A 19912-nucleotide genomic window follows, 5' to 3' on the forward strand; every position below is an offset into this window, starting at 1 on the left:
CCGATTCCCGTAAGTCAGCATTTACAAAGGATCTGTGTCTCTAAAAAAGAAATGATATAAAAGTGACGAGCTGCCCTCAATTTCTGATACTTTAGCATTCTTCACAACAGGGTTTGAAGCTCCATAGAGTAAGAGGTTGGGAAAACACTGGCTACCCACCCCTGCCTTAGAGAAGCCAGGAAACATTTCTACTAAGCATCCTCCTTCACCTCTAGCAAATCTTTTTGTGTGTATTTTGTTTTGAGGGTGACATTGCCGGTGCTTGGGGCTTGATCCTGGCTCTGTGCTCAGACCTTACTCCTGGTGGGGACTTGGGGGCCCAAATGTGGTTCTGGGGATCAAACCTGGGCCAGTCACATGCAAGCAAGCACCTTCCGCTCTACTATCTTTCCACTCTCATTGTTTCCCTTGTTGAAGGCAGAAAGTAAGACGCTCTAAGTTCTCTCTAGCAATTCTAACTGTGACCAAAATTCCACTCTATGGAGTGAGTTGGGAGTTTGAATTTGAGAACAACATACACTCCACATCCTCAAGCTTGCCTGGAGACATCCTGTGCCTGTCCACTCAGACTGGCTGACCACTAGGTCAGCACCTCCTTTAAACAGTATCCGGTCCCCTGGGGGTCTTGTGCATATTTTAAAGACAAACTATGGGCGGGGTGGCGGGGTAGAGGGGGAGGAAAGAAATATGCCATTCTCTAAAGGAAAAAAAAAATGCGTTCTGTTCTTAGTGGTTCTCTCTTATTACTCCAAAATTAAGTGAACTATCAGACACGGATTTTCAGCTTGACTCTTGCAGTTAGGTAAGAGGAAAACACACCATTCCTCACGATATATATTTTATAATGAGGACCACGAGCAATGCAGAAAGAAATCTCGAGATCTTTGGAAATAAAAATGAATGTACATATTTTGCACTAGCTAGCAGTAATTACTTTACCATGTGAGGTTCAGGGTAGATAGTAACGTGCAATACCTTTAAACTTGGAGCCATCCCCAAAACACACACAGAAAGAAAACCTGACCTCTAACCCTGTTTTGAAGCCTCACTACCCGCTTGGGTAGCGTTTGCATGTTGAAATATTTATTTCCTTCATAAAAAAATCTATCTGAATATCCAATCTCTCAGCAGTAAAGAGTCTTATTTCCATGTTAGCAGAAGCCCTTAAGTAATTTGGGGCTATGATCTAAACACTACAAGCTTTACCCACTTAAAACTTTGCCAGCTTCCAGCTGCATATTTTCCTCACCAGCTCCTCATTTGCAAAACATCGTAGCGATTCAGGTGAAAGGTGATGAAGTTTCGACAGTCACAAAGCCCAGTTAGAAAAACTCTGTTTCTTGGGCATAGCTTCCAAGAGAGCAATATCGCTGCCGAGTTTTCTGTCACTTGCAGACATAAATTCACACCAGTGAGGACAAACAAGCTCTCTCAGGGAGAGACTGTAGTGGTAACTTCTGCGTGTGGTGTGAGGGAGAATGAAGCTTCTCTCAAACCTGCAGGCAGCCTTTGGCACTGAATACCACCCTGTCTAACACTGGACCACGCGAGCAATAGCGAGGTACCTTTTCCTTCATCTGTTCCTTGGTTGTGCTCCTTGATCAAAAGGTCCAATAAAAAATTACTTAAAATTGATTTTCCGGGACTGCACCGAGAGCACAGAAGGTGGGGCATTTACCTTGCGTAACTCTGGTTCAGATTCTCAGCACTGCATACGTGGTCCCTGAGCGCCACTAGGAGTCACTCCTGGGCACAGAGCCAGAAATAGCCCCTGAGCAATGCCGGGTTTGCTCCCCCACTTCCGGAATTTAATTCCCACCAAAACATAAAACGAGCCACTCTATCTCATTCAACAACTTGGGCCCCTCAGAGGAAAGAGATGCAACTGAGGTGTGGCAAGCCCCTCTACAGGGGTGCAGTCCTCACCCTGATCAACAATCGGGTGAGGGGTAGCCCCAGTACCTCTTCTAAAATGCTCCTTAATAACAGAGTGCAGTTAACCCTTAACCTTTGTTAAATTTTTCTGAAGCCTACAATCGAGGTATTAAAATTAAGCTCAGAAAGGTTCTTTCTAGAAAAGGGCTCGGATTCTCCTTCACATCTATAGACACTACTTCACTTTTCTCTGTCTCTGTATCTGTCTCTCTATTTCTGTCTGTCTGTTTCTTTCTCTGATTTGGGGAGCACGACAGAATCAGATGCTTTCACCTCGTGATACCTTCATAATGTTACCCCTAAAGTAAATAGAGGGCCTAAAGCTCTGTGAGGAAAGCTGCAGTGGTCTCTTTAGACTTGTCTACAACTCGAAGATGTGGGGATTTAGAATTTTAGGATTCCAGTCCATTCCACTGGTTTGGGCACTAAATCTTGTGACACTGTTTGCTGCTTCTGGGGGCAGGCAGAAGGTTGCAATAAGACAACAACAACAACAACAACAACAACAAATCACAATTGCTTGCATAGCAAGCTACTTAGTTGCACTACTTCAAAACTTTCCATTTCAATTGGTTGGGAAGAACCAAGCCGACATAGTAGTAAAAAAGGAATGTTCCTAATAGAGTGGACCACACGTTGCAGTTTAATGAGACTTTGGATTTACAAACAAAAGGTTTTCCAGACACTTTTGGGTTCTAATCCTGTGTGGAAGGAGTAGCCTTCTGTAAGTTGCAGAAGCTTCTACTGGGTCTGAGTCTTTTCGGCATTACTGGCATCATTGGGCAAATTAGAAAAAAGGTGCTCCCGATGAGCAAACATTGCTCAGTTAGGACACCTGAGTTAAGAGTTCGATTTCAGCTCACCTCGCTCACATCACCGCCCCCTCAGCCCAGGGCCAGGGGGGCTTCCTAACCTGGTTGCCTGGAAAGGAAGGTGGAAAGGGGACAAAGAACATTCTACGCTCTTTCCAGACTCTCTAGTTACCAAGGAGCCCAAGTCTTATTTTTAAAAAAAAAAATCTCAGAAGTGAGTGAGTAATCTCACAATTATTTGGTAAAACAACCCTGGTTGACATCCAGTTCGGAGAAGGAGGCATAAATCAATGGACTCCAGTCAGAAATAATTAGGAGACAGGACAGAAAAGAGCAGTCACGGAGTTTCATGGCATGAGTAACCAGTTCTTCTTGACTTAAGGGTGGGACTTGTGTCTTCTTCACACTTTGACTCATGAAGAACACACACAGAGCTGAGACCAGTGGTTTGGGGCTTTGACTGGTAAGAAGAGCCACGAGCACCAGTGAACAGCACAAACCCGGATGCCAAGTTTTAGGTCCAGAGATCAGACTAAGTTAGTGTGATCTGCTTCTGACAGTCTCTGGAAACAAACTATCCTTAGGGAGAGAGCAAACGACAGACCTCTGAGAAGGGTGCAAGGAAAGAAGAGCTTCAAAAGTGACTGCAGACACCCTTCTGGGGGGGGTTAGGGGTGTGAGGGGGCGGGGTGGAGCTATACTGGGATTCTTGGTGGTGGAATATGAGCACTGGTGAAGGGATGGGTATTCGAGCATTGTATAACTGAGATTTAAACCTGAAAACTTTGTAACTTTCCACATGGTGACTCAATAAAAATTTAAAAAAAAAATAAATAAATAAAAATCCAAAAAAAAAAAAGTGACTGCAGAGAGTCGACGAGGAGAAGCACTGCCAAATTACAGGCACGAATGTAGGAAAGAGAGTTAGAGACCAGAAGGTCAGGGTGGATGGACAAAGATTTTACAGCCCTGTCCCTTAACCACCATAAAGGGCTTTCCTCTCAAAGACACACATATACACAGACACAGACACAGACACACACACACAAACACGAGTTCAGGAAGTAAATATGCTTTCTGACCTGTGACATCTGCCATGGGCTGGACAGAGGGAGGGTGGTGCTGAGAATGCCACATGTGTGACATCCCTGCAAAACATGCATAACATTGTTCTTTGAAAACTAGGCAACTAGGTGTTTGTCACTGTAGGACAATGTAAACATCTACTTCTAGGACAACACTGGTATGAATTAGTACTACAGCCTCCATAAGCAAAAAAATGGAAAGAAAGATAAACAAGACTTTGCATTTGAAAAGACGTAAAAACCTTATGTAAGTTTCATAAGGTGCAGCATCGTGGTTCAACGAAGTATTTCTATTCTCTACTCACAGAGAAGGTGAGGGAAAAGCAAAGGATTGAAAGAACAATCTCATGCCTTTCCTCTAAAAAAGCTACAAATAGATTTAAAGTTCAATGATGTGAAGGAAGCTGTGTGCAAAAACCTTGATGCTAAAACAGCCCTGAATACATTTCCAAAGGGTCAACATCACAGAAAGGTTAGGAATAAATGAATACTATTAAGACCTGTTAGCTGGGACATCTCCAGGGAAAAGACCTTTCTAGAGAAATCTCACTTTTGAAAAGAAAATCAAAACAGTAAACAAAATATCAGCAAATAAAGACCAATCAGAATTATATTAGAACCAAGTAAGGTTGGTTGCAATTATAGGAGTGCAAGGATGGTTTCACAAGTGCAAGGATGGTTTGACATTATAAAATCTAATAAACACATATAATCTATCAATATAGCACTATAGCACTGTTGTCCTGTTGTTTATCAATTTGCTCGAGCGGTCACCAGTAACATCTCCATTGTGAGACTTGTTACTGTTTTTGGCATATCAAATACACCTCAGGTAGCTTGCCAGGCTCTGCCGTGTGGGCAGGATACTCTTGGTAGCTTGCAGGACTCTCCAAGAGGGATGGAGGAATCAAACCCAGATTGGCCTTGTGCAAGGCAACACCCTACCTGCTGTGCTATCACTCCAGTCCAATCTATCAACAGATGTATGTAAAATAATGTGTTTGCATTTTTAATACCTTTAGGTAACTTTAATACCTAATACAATTTCTCGTGATATGTGATAGTGAAATTCCCACAGAGAGAAGAAAAAGAGTTCATTATAATATGACTTGTGGTAACAATAATAAAAAATGAATCCCAAGGGGAAAAAAAAAGAATTCACAAGTCATAAAGAGCACAGGAGTTCAATGAAGGAAAATATGCTACCTGTATTGTGGAGCATGGTGTAACAGTCAACAATTACAAATTTGAATGCTATGTATTAACATAAATAGGAAAGTCATTATATCACGAATAAACACAAGTTTAGGATGATATGAATCACACTATTTTGTACAGAAAACATTAAAAAAAAGAGAAAGGAAGGAAATGAAGACAAGGAAAAAAGAAAGGAGAGCACAAAATAATACCATATATGTGAAAGTCGAAAAGCACTGAAGCCTCCAAGTCTAAATAATGCAAAGCTGGAAAATGCAGCTCAAAGCACTGATTACACGCAAGATAATGAGAATCAACTGTCTGGTTCTAACAACTATTTTAATAGGTCTATGCCTCAGCCACTTCATCTTTCAGTTGGAGTATCAACAACCAATAAGTGAAATACAATACCTTAGGCAATGCCTGGCATATAATAAGCCTAATACAAGTATTAACTATTAGCATGAGCAGCATAAAATTGAAGAGTGTGCTGTTTTAAAAAACTTACAAAAACTGTAATTTCACGATTCATCTTAACATCATATTGTCTTGATGTTCTGAAATGCACATGATATGCCTTTTCTTTCTGAATTGTTTGATGAGGGGAGGGTGAAGTATGATAAGCAGAGGAGAGATGGGATGGAGGGAGTCACTAAAAATTGGCATATTAAATAATTCTGGTATCTGTGTTTAGAAAGACCTTATATTTAGGAAAGTCAACATTTAGAATAATGTTGTGAATTAGAACTTAAAACATGCTTTTAAAATCTATTTTGTGCATCATGTTGTATAAATTCTACTGGGCCAAATTTTTATACAAAAAACTAAATTCTGTGTAATCGTAATTCATTAAATCTGGAATTTCAAATAAATATTAAAAATTAAATGATGCATCTAGCTTGGCATACAGATTATTTTGCCAAATAGTAACACTTCATTCTAAATAAACAGCACGTTTACATTTCTTATGACTTTAAGACCCATAGAATAATGTTTGGAACACAGTTGTAATACACAGGTATAAATATTACGATATTTGAAATCAAAATAAGTGAATCTTGGATATTAAAAAGGTAGGCCTGGTCTTAGTCTAAGTTTTTGAAACCTCATTTCAATATTTAAATTTACTTCCTATAAAAACTAAAATGAAACATTCTCAGCTGAAGTCAATTTAGAAATCTATACTTAAATGCATAAAAAAAACCCCACCCAAATCTCTAGTATTAAATACACAAACAACTCAAGGAGAGGAGAGATTCCTAGGAAACGTTTCTATAAATAGTCTGACATTATTACACAATCTCCTCTGCATATCTTGTAATGGAAACATGGCTAAGGGTGGTTGAAGAAATAAGCAACTTTGACATTTCTGGATGTAACTTGAGCAGATTATTTCATCACAAAGGATTGGTATAGAATATACTAACCAACAACTCAATATCAAAACTCCCCCTGCAACTCTAAAAACAGTGCAGAGTGACATTTAAGATAATCCATTTATCACCATCCAATACGGGCTGCTTGTTCACAGAATGTCAGCGACAAGGCAGGCGTATTCAGATTCCGAGGTGGTGAGTGGCTGTGACAAGGAATCTTTAATATAGCATCAACTTCATTTCCTTATATGCGACTGCCATTCCTCAGTTCCCAGAGACTTTGCAATTTATATGAGCAGCTGAACAAATGAAAAGTCTCCTCTTTTTGTCACACACCACAGAAACGGTCCCCTCCAAGAGTAATGAAAAGTCTGGATGTTCATTTGCAGGCAGGCAACTTACTGCTGGCGAATGCTGGATCTTTCGTTAACCATCTTTGGAAAAGCTCAGGGCTTCACTTCTGAACAACAGTCACTCAAATCACGTCCATAATGCTTTACAGTCACAGGGACAATACGGGTAGCTGTGGCTTAGACTTGGATGTTCCTCACCCTTGTTTCAAAGTGATTTTGCACAACAATATCTCACATGGTCTTAGCCAGATCCCCGTAAGACTGGTGATGGACTATCCACATTTTGTAGGTGAGGAAACCGGGGAGTAGGTGAGTTTACTACTTTGTCCAAGGTCTCAGAGCAAGGGCAGAATCAGGGAATGTTAAGAGCTGAAGTGATCGCTGGAATCAAACTTAGAAGCTCCTGGTTTAGGGAATCACAAACTATGCCGGAACACCAATGGCCCATGAAAACACACAGTATGAGATGTTTCTGGCTTTTCTTCAAGAGGTAGCAGCTCAGAGCCCACGTTCTACCAAGAAGCTCATCACCGCCCCCCCCTTAAAATAAAGGGTTTTAAAACAGGCTCTCCAGTTTACCACCCAGACCACGTCACTCACTTGGCATCCAAAGACACAAACAAATCTTAAATGAAAGCTCTGAAAAAGACCATACTCCTCAATTAAGAGGCCCATCTCCAACCAGCTCCTTTGATTCCCCCCCTTCTCACTCCTATTTGTTACCTGCCCATCAATCAGTATTTGAAAATCCTGAACTAGTCGACATCTTTTCAGATGCCAAACACATACAGAGAGAGAGAGAGAGAGAGAGAGAGAGAGAGAGAGAGAGAGAGAGAGAGAGAGAGAGAGAGAGAGAGAACCCCAGGGAGAGGCAGACCAGACTCTAAAGTGTCCAGTGGTCTCCGACACCTTCCTGCAAACTAAGCCCCGTTTCAACCTGAAGTTGCCCAAAGGGCTGACTTCAGAGAAAATGAGCAGATATCATCTTGGGAGGCTTTAAAAGAGACACCCAGGATGGGTGAACAATTAAGGCTGTTACTTCACTCCAAATGAATCAGATTTGGAAGCAGCAATTAAGTAGCAAATGGATAAGTTTAGACAAAGACTTGTCTGGGAGGGTAACTGTGACCTAGATTAGATCAAGTTGACTCCCCGCTGAGGAGGTGGGACCGCTCCATCCCCACCAAAGGGAGAGCATCTGGGGTCAGCCTCCTGGGGTGCGGCTTTGCCACCGTTAAAACGCTGCCGTGGCAGCAGCCCAGCAGCAAAAATAACCCCTGCGCTTTGTGCCAGGCCACCTGCTTCTTGTCTAGAACCGACGGTCTCTGTTTAGAAGGCTAAGTGCCATATGGGATCCTGACCCCCTATTAACAAAACAAAAAAGCGGTCTGTATGAAATTAAGTCTGGACGTATTTCTGTGCGGCGTGGACGCTGCCTTACTTCCTCCATTAACCACCTTGGTGAATTAAGTGCTCACCAAAGGGTAGGAGAGGAGGGAAAACCAGAAATGAGCTAGGAGGGGAAAAGAGAAATGAGCTGTAGTCCCGCTTTTATAGTTTAAGAGGTCACAGGATCCTCAGAGCTAAGGCGAGAGGTTCCATGTGGCTTTAAAAGGGCCAGAGGTCACGGGTAGCTCCATAATCTCACTATGAAAATTTCCCTGTATACACCAGACTGAAAAAAAATCTTCCTTCCTTCCAAAAGGCTGTGTTTCCTGGGGCTGGAGAAACAGTACAGTGGATAGGGCGCTTGCCTCACACGAGACAGACCCGGGTTTGATTCCCATATGGTCCCCGAGCACTTCCAGGAGTGATCTCTGAGCATAGAGTCAGAAGTAAGCTTTGAGTATCACTGGGTGTGGTCCCCCACCCCGCCCAATTTTGTGCTTCCCTCTCCCAAAAGATGGTTCCCCCGGATAGATCTACCTCATATGCACAGCTGACTATATATGCCCAGCTTTATACTCACCAAAACTTGAGTCTCTAGCCAATGAGAAAATATAACTAAACAGAGAACCAATGAAAACAGTCTGCTTCCGTGCCTACATTTTTGAGTGAAGAAGCTGAGGTCCAGAGATGTGGACCAGTCAATAACTATCACGTATCCCGGGACCTGCATCTCAATACTCCACATGTACAGGATATTATTTTAGTTCCGAGTCAGGGCCATGAGGTAAATAAAGAGAAACTATTCGATTTTGCAGCTGAGCAAACAGACTTCTAAAGAAATAAACTCACTTTAGTTCAGAGGAACCGAGTGTGATATGGGCAAGTGCTTCATCTGGCAGTTTCTCGCCTACAGGGGGACGGTACTAGTGCCAGTGCTTAGAACCACGCTCCAGTCACTAGTAGCTGGAGAATACACTCCGTCCTAGCTAAATCAGAGCTGCTGCTAAGTGAATATTAAATAAGGGGCAGAACCAATAGTAGATTCTGTGTCCAGAGCACTGGCTTTAGTGCCCATCCTATTAGATCTGAAGCTCTCAAGCTTATTTGGCTGGTGTATTGCTTCAGTTTTAGAAAGGAAAAAAAAATTACTCTGGAAATCCATCTTAGTGAACAAGCAGAAGGTCCCTTCACCCCCATGAGGAATGGTTACCACTCCCTTTCATTCCAGTGCCTGCCCCCTACCCCAAAACCCCTGGCCTAGGGGAGAAGTATCTCCCACTTTGGGAAACTGCATTTAGAGCATCCTTCAAGGAATGCAGATTATATATCATTTGAGCTAGGCCACGCACCTAGAAAATCATTGCTGCACTAGAGGAGGAAGAGAAGGACAGAAACCAACAAAGAAATAGAGATTAACTGGTAAGGGGGGTGGGGGAAGGCATCAGGCAATCATCGTGCGGATTTGTGACTGCATTTCACAGAATAGCTCGAATGGGATTTTTTATTAGATGGTTCTGCCAAAAACACATTGGCAGATACAGTCCTGAGCTTGTGGTTCACCAGACGCACAAGCGCCCCTCTTCAGGATGGGGGTCCTCCCTGGGATCTGGCCCCACTCCAAGTTAATGCACAGTTAGGAGCAGCAGCTGCGGCAGTGCTGAGCGACGGGGTCCCCTGGAAGATGAGCTTGCCAAGGAGGGTCTTCCCAAATTACTTATCAATTGCTAACAGAACTTTAAGCACACGGGGCGTGCGTGCGCACAAACAAAACCTTAACAAATTGGTTTCAGAAAATACAGCTGTTACAAGAACAAATACAATCAGTCAATGGGTTTATGGGAAGATCTCAAACAAATGCAAATTCAAACATCAATGGAGTTTAATGTTCGCCCACCAATTTAGAGAGGGAGGGGATCTCCAAAGTATAATAACACTGGCAAGGATGTACTACTGGAAACTTGTATCCTCCTATTTTGCTGATTACAGTGTAAATTGGTACAACGCTTTTGGAAGGCGATTTGGCAAGGGCTAACCCAAAAAGCCAGAGAAACAAGTCATATCTTTCGACTTAGCGGTCCTTCTTTTAGAGTGTAAGGATGCAATCCAAAGTAAAGGGAAAAAGCAGCCTGAGTGTCTATGTAACGGCAACACCGCTTATAATGGTGTCAAGTCAAAACCAACTTAAATTTCACCAGTAGGGGAATGATTTCGCATTCCACTAGACGGAGTACAGATGGGAGGCCCCAGTGTCATTATAAATAATATGAGGAATCCACCCGGCATGGCTGTGAAAAAGCACGGGTTTGTTATGATTGCAACTATTTCACAACACGAAGGGAGGGGGGCAGAATGATAACAGGGTGGCTAGGCCATTTGCCTTGCATGTGGCTGACCTGGGTATGTTCCACAGCACCCGCTGAAGTCCCCCGAGCCCACCAGGAGTGATTCCTGAGTGCAGTGTTAGGAATAAGCCCTAAGCACCAGTGGGTGTGGCTCCCAAAACAAACAAACCAAACCAGAAAAGCCCATGAAGAGAAACAAATGTGAGTGCAGTAGAACAAAGACTCAAAGGCAAACACCCCCAAAATATTATTAGTTTCTTTCTCTTTTTTTAGACCACACCCAACTGTGTATGCAGGGCTTATTCCTCAGCGCTCAGAGATCACTCCTGGCAGGTCTCAGGGGACCATCTGGGGCGTTGGGTATCAAACCCAGGTAGGCTGTGTACCAGGGAAATGCTCTACCTGCTATACGACTGTTTTGGCCCCGAGTTTCCTTCTTTGAAAAATAAGTTTCTGCATTGTTGGTTTAATATTTAGAATATCACCACTCTGATAATGCTACTCTGTGTGTATGTGCGCGCACGCACAACTAGCAGCCCATAATGCACATTTTGTTATAGAGATGTTTTATAGTGTTTTATTCATTTATTTATTTGGGGGGCGGCAAGGAGGCAGAAAAACTCAAATTCTTGGACCCACCAGGGTCACCCCTGACAGTGCTCATGGACAGGGGGCATGCAGTGTTCGGGACTGACCTCAGAGCTTCATGCATGCATACCAGGCATGCGCTCACCGCACTTTCAGCTAGCCCTCTGGCTTGGCCTGCACGGTTTTAAAATAGCAAATGATGTGTTAACATTGGAAAGTCTCACATCCACAGCTTCCACTGAAAAATCTTCACATGTGTCACTCCCCTGGGGTAACCTCCGGTCGGAGTTAAGTCAGCAGAAGTGCTGACCTATTAGTTGTGGCCTCACCACGATTATCTTTCCATCAACACAGCTCCACTCTCCGAGCTCGCTCCACTCTCCCCTCACATGTCCCCTGTCCAACCAACGTCCACCAAAACAACAACAACAACAAATAAGAATCCCCCCAAAGCCACAATAAAACAAAAGATAATGGAGAATAACTTAACCTATTTTGAACCCCTTTAAAGGTGAGTTACTTCATGTTGAACTTCAGCTTTAATTGGTAATGTCACATCATAAAGGGGGGAAAAATAACCCTAACAATCACAATTCGGGGGTTGGAGAGAGAGTCGAGCGGGCAGAGTGCTTGCCAACCTGGGTTCAATCCCCAGATCCCTGCAGGGTCCCTGAGCCTGCCAGCAGTGGTCCCTGAGCACAGAATCAGGAGTACTGCTGGGTATGATGGGAAAAAAATAGAACAACAGAAAAATAAAACTTGGTGTCATCCTCTGCTCGCCTCCCTGTGGTACAGGGGATTCTGGCACTATTCCCACTGGGAGGGGGACGGATGGAGCCCCCTTGACTCCTCCATCCTGGCAGCACCTCTCAGTCCACAGTCTTGCTTGGCTGGGGACTCAGGTGTCTTGTCTTGCAGGAGACACACCTGGGTTTGCTTCGTGGCACTTCATATGGTTCCCCGACTATTGCTGAGAGTGATCCCTGAGCACAGAGCCAGGTAAACACAGAGTACTGGGCTTCAGCACTGCTGGGTGTGTTCTAACACCTCCCCCGCGACCCCAGACAAGGCAGAGATTTCTGAGTACTAGTGATGCCATTTTACTGGCAGTGCGCTTAGGTAGTTGGCTTTTTATTTATTCTTTTTTTTTTTTTTTTGCTTTTTTCGGGGGTAGGGGTCACACCCAGTGATGCTCAGGGGTTACTCCTGGCTCTGCACTCAGGAATTACTCCTGGCAGTGCTTGGGGAACCAGACGGGATGCCGGGAATTGAACCCGGGTCGGCCACGTGCAAGGCAAATGCCCTACCCAGCCTCAGCTTTTCTCTTTAATACCTTGAAGGAAGATATTAGAGGTGTCCTCATCTCCTCCATCTGTGGAAGCTGTTTTTGGGGGGGCGGTACAAACTGGCTCCCTCCTTCCCCAGGCTAAACAGGCCTACAGCAGGTAACTGTAGCCACACCCACCTCACTACCCCCAGGGTTTCCAGACTCGACATCCGAGTGATGCTACGGCCCAGGTGGAGTCCCAGCAGGTTGAGGAAGATGCTTTCTCTCTCCTCGCCCCTGCTTGAGCTGTGATCTGACAGGACAGAAGCCCTGTTTGCCCGGGCCAGATGTTCGCATTTCCCTTTCCCTAGGGGCAGAGGGTACAGGAGCAGACTGCAGCAGTGTGGCACTGGGGCAGAGGGGTCATCGTGTCTCCACCATCAAGACAGTCTAATGAGACTGTTGCACAGCAGCTTCGGTGCGTCAATCTCCACCCAAAGGTGTCAGTTACCACCAACCCCCTCTGTTTCACAGATTCATTAATATAAGCTCCTACAAAAAAAAAAACAATAAAGGCAATCGCTTTGATAAATTTAAAAACAACCCCGACAATCCCCTTGACTCACGGGTCAAGTTTTTTGTTTCCTATTCTACGTGACTGATGGAGTCAAAGTTAGAGACGACGAGGGTCGGGGGGAGCCTTTTACCAGAACTCCGGGCGCCCTGTCCTTAACCGTTTCCGGAAAGCTTGGGGAAACTGTTCCTGGGGCTAGAGGGAAGATTTATTTCCGATAAAGGACAAATGCTGTCCTTTAATTAACAACATCTATCTCTGGGACAAGCACATCAGGTATACAACACAGAAGATTCTTTTAATATAAAGGACAGATGGCAACGTCACCCCTGGGACTCTCAAGGCTGCCCCAGAAAAACACACAATTTTGAAAGGCTTTGAGAATCCTCCAAGGAGAGAACCAGGCAGGAGACACGAACGCTTCATTGCCCCATTTACAAAGTAAACCAGAAAGAGTCTCAGAAACACTCGAAGACGAGCTGGGGGCCGCAAATGAGTGTGTGTCTCCCAGCTGCCCGGCCTCCCAGCCTGGAAGGCACGAGGTGGGGTGGGGAACGGGGGGAAGAAAGGAGTTTGAATGTGAGCCTTTGACTCACACTTCGGGCTCCCCGATCACATAACAACAAAACTTTCAAACAGGCTCTTTAAGCCAATGGAGAAAACATCCAACCATTCCCACCATGCCCAGCGCCGGGCTTGCCTGGGAAGGGGAGGACAGGAGGAAGCGCCCCCGCCGGAGTGGGACGCTTCTCCATTTATGGTTCTCATTAATCTGACTCAACACACACATGTGTTGGTACAAGATTCCTACTGCATGTGTTATACCTGCCTAACTGGGTGCTAACATTATAAACCACACATCAACACTTCTTGCCTGAGTGTTAATGTCTATTAATGTCCTGCTGGGGGGGAAAAGGCTCGGCGAGCCAGCCCAGAGCCACAATTCAAACTGCCTGCCACAAGTCGCAGCCTTGGCGCGCTGATTTGAGACCGTGCGTTTAATTAGCCGAGTTTCTGGAGGAGCGGTAGGGTGGTGTCACGTTGCTGCGATGATCTTCGTACAAGCAGCTTCAAAAGCCACATAAATCGGAAGGAATTTAGGGTTGAGCACTTAACCACGTGGCATTCTGCTACTGATACCCCCAGACGCCGATTTAGGCTTTTCTTCTGTTGCGTTTTTCTTCTGATTTCTTTTTTTTTTTTTCTCATTTGAAAATTCTATTTTATTAAAGCACTAGATTTACAAAGTTATTCACGGCCTGAGCTTTAGACACCCAACGCTCCAGCACTGATCCCAGCACCAGTGTCAACTTCCCTCCACCAGTCTTCCCTGGTTCTCTCCCACACTAAACCCCTCTTCCACCCTCCCTCCCCTTCCACCGCCCTCCCTCCCCAAGCTGCCACCCTGACAGGCACCTTTTTAAATTCTGTTGTTAAAGTTTGGATTTCGTGATTTCAGTGCTGCTGACTCTGTGGTTTGGATATTTAGCTCTATCTAATTCCTTAACATCGCCAATAGAATCTCCGGGCGCCTTGACCCTTGCAGGGCAGGAAAGAGCTTGGCAACATCCTGGTGGAGCGTCCTTGCTTTCACTTTTCCTCAACAGCCTATTAAGTTGTACCTGTCTTCCTCAAACTGCACTTCCTACGTGCTTAAGATATATGCATGTCACTGACAGCGTTGAAAGAAGTATATATACTGCAGATCTCTTCTACACAACTTGTAAAGAATGCGCAGTGTGTACGAGCACACATATCCATTAAAACAAGCGAACTAAATGACAATTACATAAATGTTGCGGTATTCCCTCAAGCTTTTCTTGGAATCACCAAAGTGCATATCTAAGCTATATTACTCCATTCCTGCAATTTAGGGAGTGTATGTGTGTGTGTGGGGGGGGCAGGGAAACGCATCCACACAAGCACAACCGTCAAAACCAGATTTGCCCTTGTCTAAATTAATCCAATTATTCAAATGTCAGTTATATCTGTCACATCCTGGCTCCTTGAGCTAAAGCAAACTGTTAAAAATTAAAACTGTTTTTACTTCGTTTAGTCTCTCTGCCTTTTTAGTCTGAAATCCACAATCTCGACAAAAAGTTGTGGGATTTGACACCCACTGCAACACACAACCCTATTGCTGTCATCCATGCATAATTCACTTTGGAAATATGCGCTTACTTTAAAATATTACTAAAATATACATGTAACATATGCTAATTTCACCACGTTGGCTTGTAAGCTCTAGCCACTAGGTTAGATGTAAACTTCGCCAAGTGCATACACTGTACATAAAGGGATTATAAATGAAAGGAAATATCTCTGTCCCTCGCTCGCTGTCTCCAGCCTTGGCCAAGCTGACAGCCCCAAATCCCAGCACCATCTAACATGCCCTTCCCGTGGAGAAGACAGCCTGTTCTCAGAGTCTTAATTACATCCCAGCTGACTGCCCAGCATTGCCAAAATCAGGCAACAAACGCTGGCCCTTCACTCACAATATGGTCTGTTAAACAGACTCCTGGTCACACAGAAAGAAACTTCCACAACGTGGAGAAATAAAGGGACAAGCAGGAGATCAAGCTGGAGCATAAATAGTAACCTAGGGGATGGGAGAGGGAGAAACAATTCATCCCACCATGCAAAAAAGTGAAAAAGAAAGGGGTGGGGGGGGAAAAAAACACCCTTCCCAGAATCCTGAGGCAGCCCCGAGCAGCAGAATTTTAACAAAGCTATCCTTATTGCAATGAAATCAAAGCCTTACTCCTCCAGCCAAGTACTGCTGCTCTTCAAGATGGGCCCCTGATAGCGAGGCTCAGTAGATTAATGATTGTTTAGCAAGACTCACCCACCCCACGCCGATCAGGCCATTAAAATTACAGAAGAACAGCATGCAATATTCCACTACTGCAAATGGTATCATATGTTTTGCTGGCTGGCTTTGGTGGGGGTGGGGGGTGGAGGGAGGGTTTCACTCAGTTGCCCTGGGCGGAAGATACTGGAGTCACCTGCCCCTAATCTGCTGGACCCTGGTGTCTAGTAGAACACGTATCATTAAGCTTACTTCGGTGTGTGTTTATACACACGTAAATGAGAGCAAAGCTGGTTACGAAACTTGGAGGCTATTCTTGGTCCTGTCCAACTCTAAATATAGGTTAATGGCATATAGAGCTTTTAGGGAGACCTATCGGGCGGGTTGTTCTCCAGAGCAACAGAAACCAAGACCAACAGAAGCTGTTGAAAGAGTGCTAATAATATCAACCCTAGGTATTAATGTGGTAGATGGGGAAAACAAACAGTTGCAAACAGGAGCCCCGAAGAACAAGTGAGAAAAGCAAGCATTGGGAAATTTGCTTATTGGTTTTTTTTTTTTTTTTTTTGGTACTTCAACTGGGTTTCGGGGGCAGGAAAAAAGCTCAAAAAGCTGGAGGGCATGTGCATGCTAGAACCCCAGGTTCAATCCCTGGCACTGCAAGAAGAGGAAGAGGAGGAGGTGGAGGAAGAAGAAGAAATTATGTTCCTAGGGGTACCCTTTGGTCAGTGCAAAACCAAGTCCCCTCCTGGAACTCTGCTACACAGCAACCCCAGTTGATTTGCAGCAAAGCTGCTTCTTACAGGTAACACCAGATAGTCTCCTCTAAAGAGGGTTATGGGTTTGAATAGTTTGAAAAATGGCACCGGGCACTCCTGAACCAGGTGGGGCCAGAGAGCTCATTAAACAGTAAACAGAACTCATACGTGGTGTTTGATTTACAAAGCACTTACACATCCAACCCTCAATAAGTTTCAAAGTCATTCTATAATACACGGTTTGTATGATTCTTCTGATTTCATGTAAGAGGAAACCAAAGGGAGGTCAGACAAGGTGAAGTGGCTCATCCAAGAAAACAGAGTTTTGACTAGCAAGTTTATACTTTTTTGTTTGTTGTGGTGATGCTCAGTGATAACTCCTGGCTCTGTTTGGGGGACACTAAAGGATGCAAGGGATCAAACCTGGATCGGCCACAAGCAAGCCAAGTGCCCTCCTCCCCACTGTACTTTCTCTCCTGCCCCATCAAGTTTATACTTTTTTTTTTTCATGGCCCTAGTTGCTGTTCCAGAAAGGAGAGAGGGACTGGGAGCAATGAGAGATTTCACCTGTTGTGTTGGGTAAGTCAAGAGAGCAAGCACAAATCCCCAACTCTACAGTAAGCACTTCAGAGTAGGCAGCATGGGAGCCGAAGTGTTAAAAACTCTAATTTCTGCTGATACCTCGGGGTTGCTCCCCAATACAGCTGCCTCAGATAAAGAAGATGAGGGCAACTTCAATGTCTTTATTCAGGGTCTTTGAGGAAGAAAGCTACCTACCTAAGCATGCCACCAGTTAAATGACATCATTACTACTACTAGTACTCTCAAAAAATCCCTTCCTAGGGTTGGGGGGGGGAAGTGTTAGACCACACCCAGCAGTGCTCAGGCCCTGTGCTCTGTACTTACTCCTGGCTCTGTGCTCAGGGATCACTCCTAGTAGAACTCAGGGAACCATATGTGGTACCAGGGACCAAATCTAGGTCTGTGACATGCAAGGCAAAGCACCTTAACTCCTGTACTATCTTTTTGGCTCTACTAATTCACTATAATACTACAAAAAGATGTAATGTTTTATATGAGATCTCAGTACTTGAGAAGTGGAGCGAAAAAACCAGGAAACTATTGTTAGGTTTTTGTAATTGTTAGGGTGAAAGATTCTGGCACTCATAAACCATTTTTCATTATAACCTGACTTCGGTATGGTTTAAACATAGAATCATAATCTAATGCCTCATATGCAGTCCTAAAATTCTGTCTTCATACTATTTTAGCCTTTGAGCTGACATAAGACAAGAAAACAAAGGAGTCAGTATGCTTTAACAATGCTGAGTAATAGTCATTTCAGTGACCCCCTTACTTTCTATGAAACTTAAATAAGGAAGATTGGGAATCCTGTTTCCAGCATAAAACAGACTACTTTCAAATTGTATGTTGAGAATTGATACCAAATATCCTTTGGGGATAAATTCGCTGCAATTTGAAGTCTGGGAAGGCAACCAAGATATTTAATGGAAAGAACATGGACACATTTAACATGCGCTTAAACAAGAGACTTAAAACAACCACCACCACCACCACCAACTGTAAAACCCAAGCCAGTGAAAAAGTTTTCGAATTTTTATGCTGAGAGAACATCTCTCCACCATAATCTACATATGCAACAAAAGGCAATAAAATATTCAGCGTGTTCTTATTTCCTCAAAATAATTTTCCCTTAAAAAATTTTCCTTAAAAATTTTGTCTAGGCCAGGGGGGTGGCAAGCAAAGTACGGTTTGTGGGTTAAGTCCTGCCACTTATCTTTGTAAATTAAGTCTTCTCAGGGAAATAATTACCCACCTCTCGTCCACAACTGCTTCTGGATGACAACAGAATAGAGGCACTGTGACAAGGATGGTGTGGCTCACAGTCTACATGCTTATTATCTGGCCTTTTTACTGAAAAGCTTGCTGACGAAGATCTACTGTGATCCACAGAGCTGGGAGTTTAAGCAATTCTCAATATTCCACCCTTAGGAAAACCTGAAGTTTTAAGAACAAGTCTTGCCTTATTATTCTGACACCGTCTAGTTTTCACAGCAATGACCGAAGGAAAAAAAAAAAAAGCTAGCACTGAGTTGGCATTATTAGCATGATTTATGTATGAGAAATTTTAGCGATCGGTCTGAGCTTCTTGCTGAAAAGTTCTGCTAGTTTCTAAGACAAGGTCATTTCATCTCACGGAGACACCAACTCTTGCCATTTGAATCTCATCTGATTGTTTTAGAAGGAACAAATTCAGGAGGGGGTCGGAGCAATATTACAGAGGGTTAAAGCACAGAACTCGTAGGAGATTGACCCTGATTCCATCCCTGGCATCATCCCTGACCCCATGCACTGCGGGCTACCTTCCTGGAGACCTCACCCCCACTGGGGTGGTCCTGGTAATCTCAGGCACCACAGGGTCCCTGCAGCAGCACCTATTCATGTCCTTTCATAGAACCCTCTGCTCAGTTGGCTGAGAATTGCTGGGAGAGACCCCCAGCAAGATTTGGATTATACTTTGGGTTAAGCAGGAATCCCTACCATACCTTTTGGAGACCGAGTCTCTTCATTGGCTAGTATGCACTAAGTCAACAAATTAATGTGAAACTAATTAAGTGTTACACTCAATGTCAAAGCCCTGCATTTAATGCAAAATGTGACCAAATGTGAGTCTACTGGAGAGGAAGAAAGGATTTCAGGATTTGCAGAATCAATGTTCCTTTTTATGTACTGTTAAATGTTTATACACTACAAACTAATCACCTTATCTAAATATTTGCCCTCTTAAGAATCTTTTCATTTAGTGACCTGTTAGTAAGTGTCTGAATTCCTAATGCTACAGAGAGGTGCTTTGTTGTTCATAGATTTGCCTTTTGAGGGTCTAAATAGCAGTATCCTCTCTCTCTCTCTCTCTCTCTCTCTCTCTCTCTCTCTCACTCTCTCTCTCTCTCTTTCTCTCTGATTGCACTCATTTCAGGAAGCTTCCAAATTCTGACTCTTCTAGAAATTACTATAATAAGCAGCTTCCTAAAATGCTCAATAAGTCCACTTGCTGAGGTCTCCACCATGAGCTCCATGTAATGCAACTAAGACAAGCCAAACAATCAGCATCCTAAAAGCAACGCAATACATGGAGAACTGTAAGACCACAGAAGGCGTGAAGAGACTACATATTGCTCATGCCAGCAAGAAACAGAAGTAGAACTAATGGTTCTAGACCCAAAAGGCACATGTGTTCCTGGAGTTCCAGCATCACTGCAATCCCCAAATACTAAGGGAGTTAATGAACATCTAAAGGAGCCTCTAGAAGCAAATGAATATTTGCCCATGAATCATATATCTTAATAGATAAATAAAATATATAACATGATCATAAATTTGGCAATTAAGTAAAGTACAATGATTA

General features: G+C 43.8%; 1 protein-coding gene across 1 annotated transcript in view; it reads right to left on the minus strand.

Annotated features, from left to right (window-relative positions):
- The window catches only part of FTO (FTO alpha-ketoglutarate dependent dioxygenase), a 441299-nt gene that overhangs the window by 128641 nt on the left and 292746 nt on the right, over positions 1-19912 (minus strand). The gene's annotated exons all lie outside the window — the stretch shown is intronic.

Source organism: Sorex araneus, chromosome 8, assembly GCF_027595985.1.
Source record: "Sorex araneus isolate mSorAra2 chromosome 8, mSorAra2.pri, whole genome shotgun sequence".
NCBI classification, from domain to species: domain Eukaryota; kingdom Metazoa; phylum Chordata; class Mammalia; order Eulipotyphla; family Soricidae; genus Sorex; species Sorex araneus.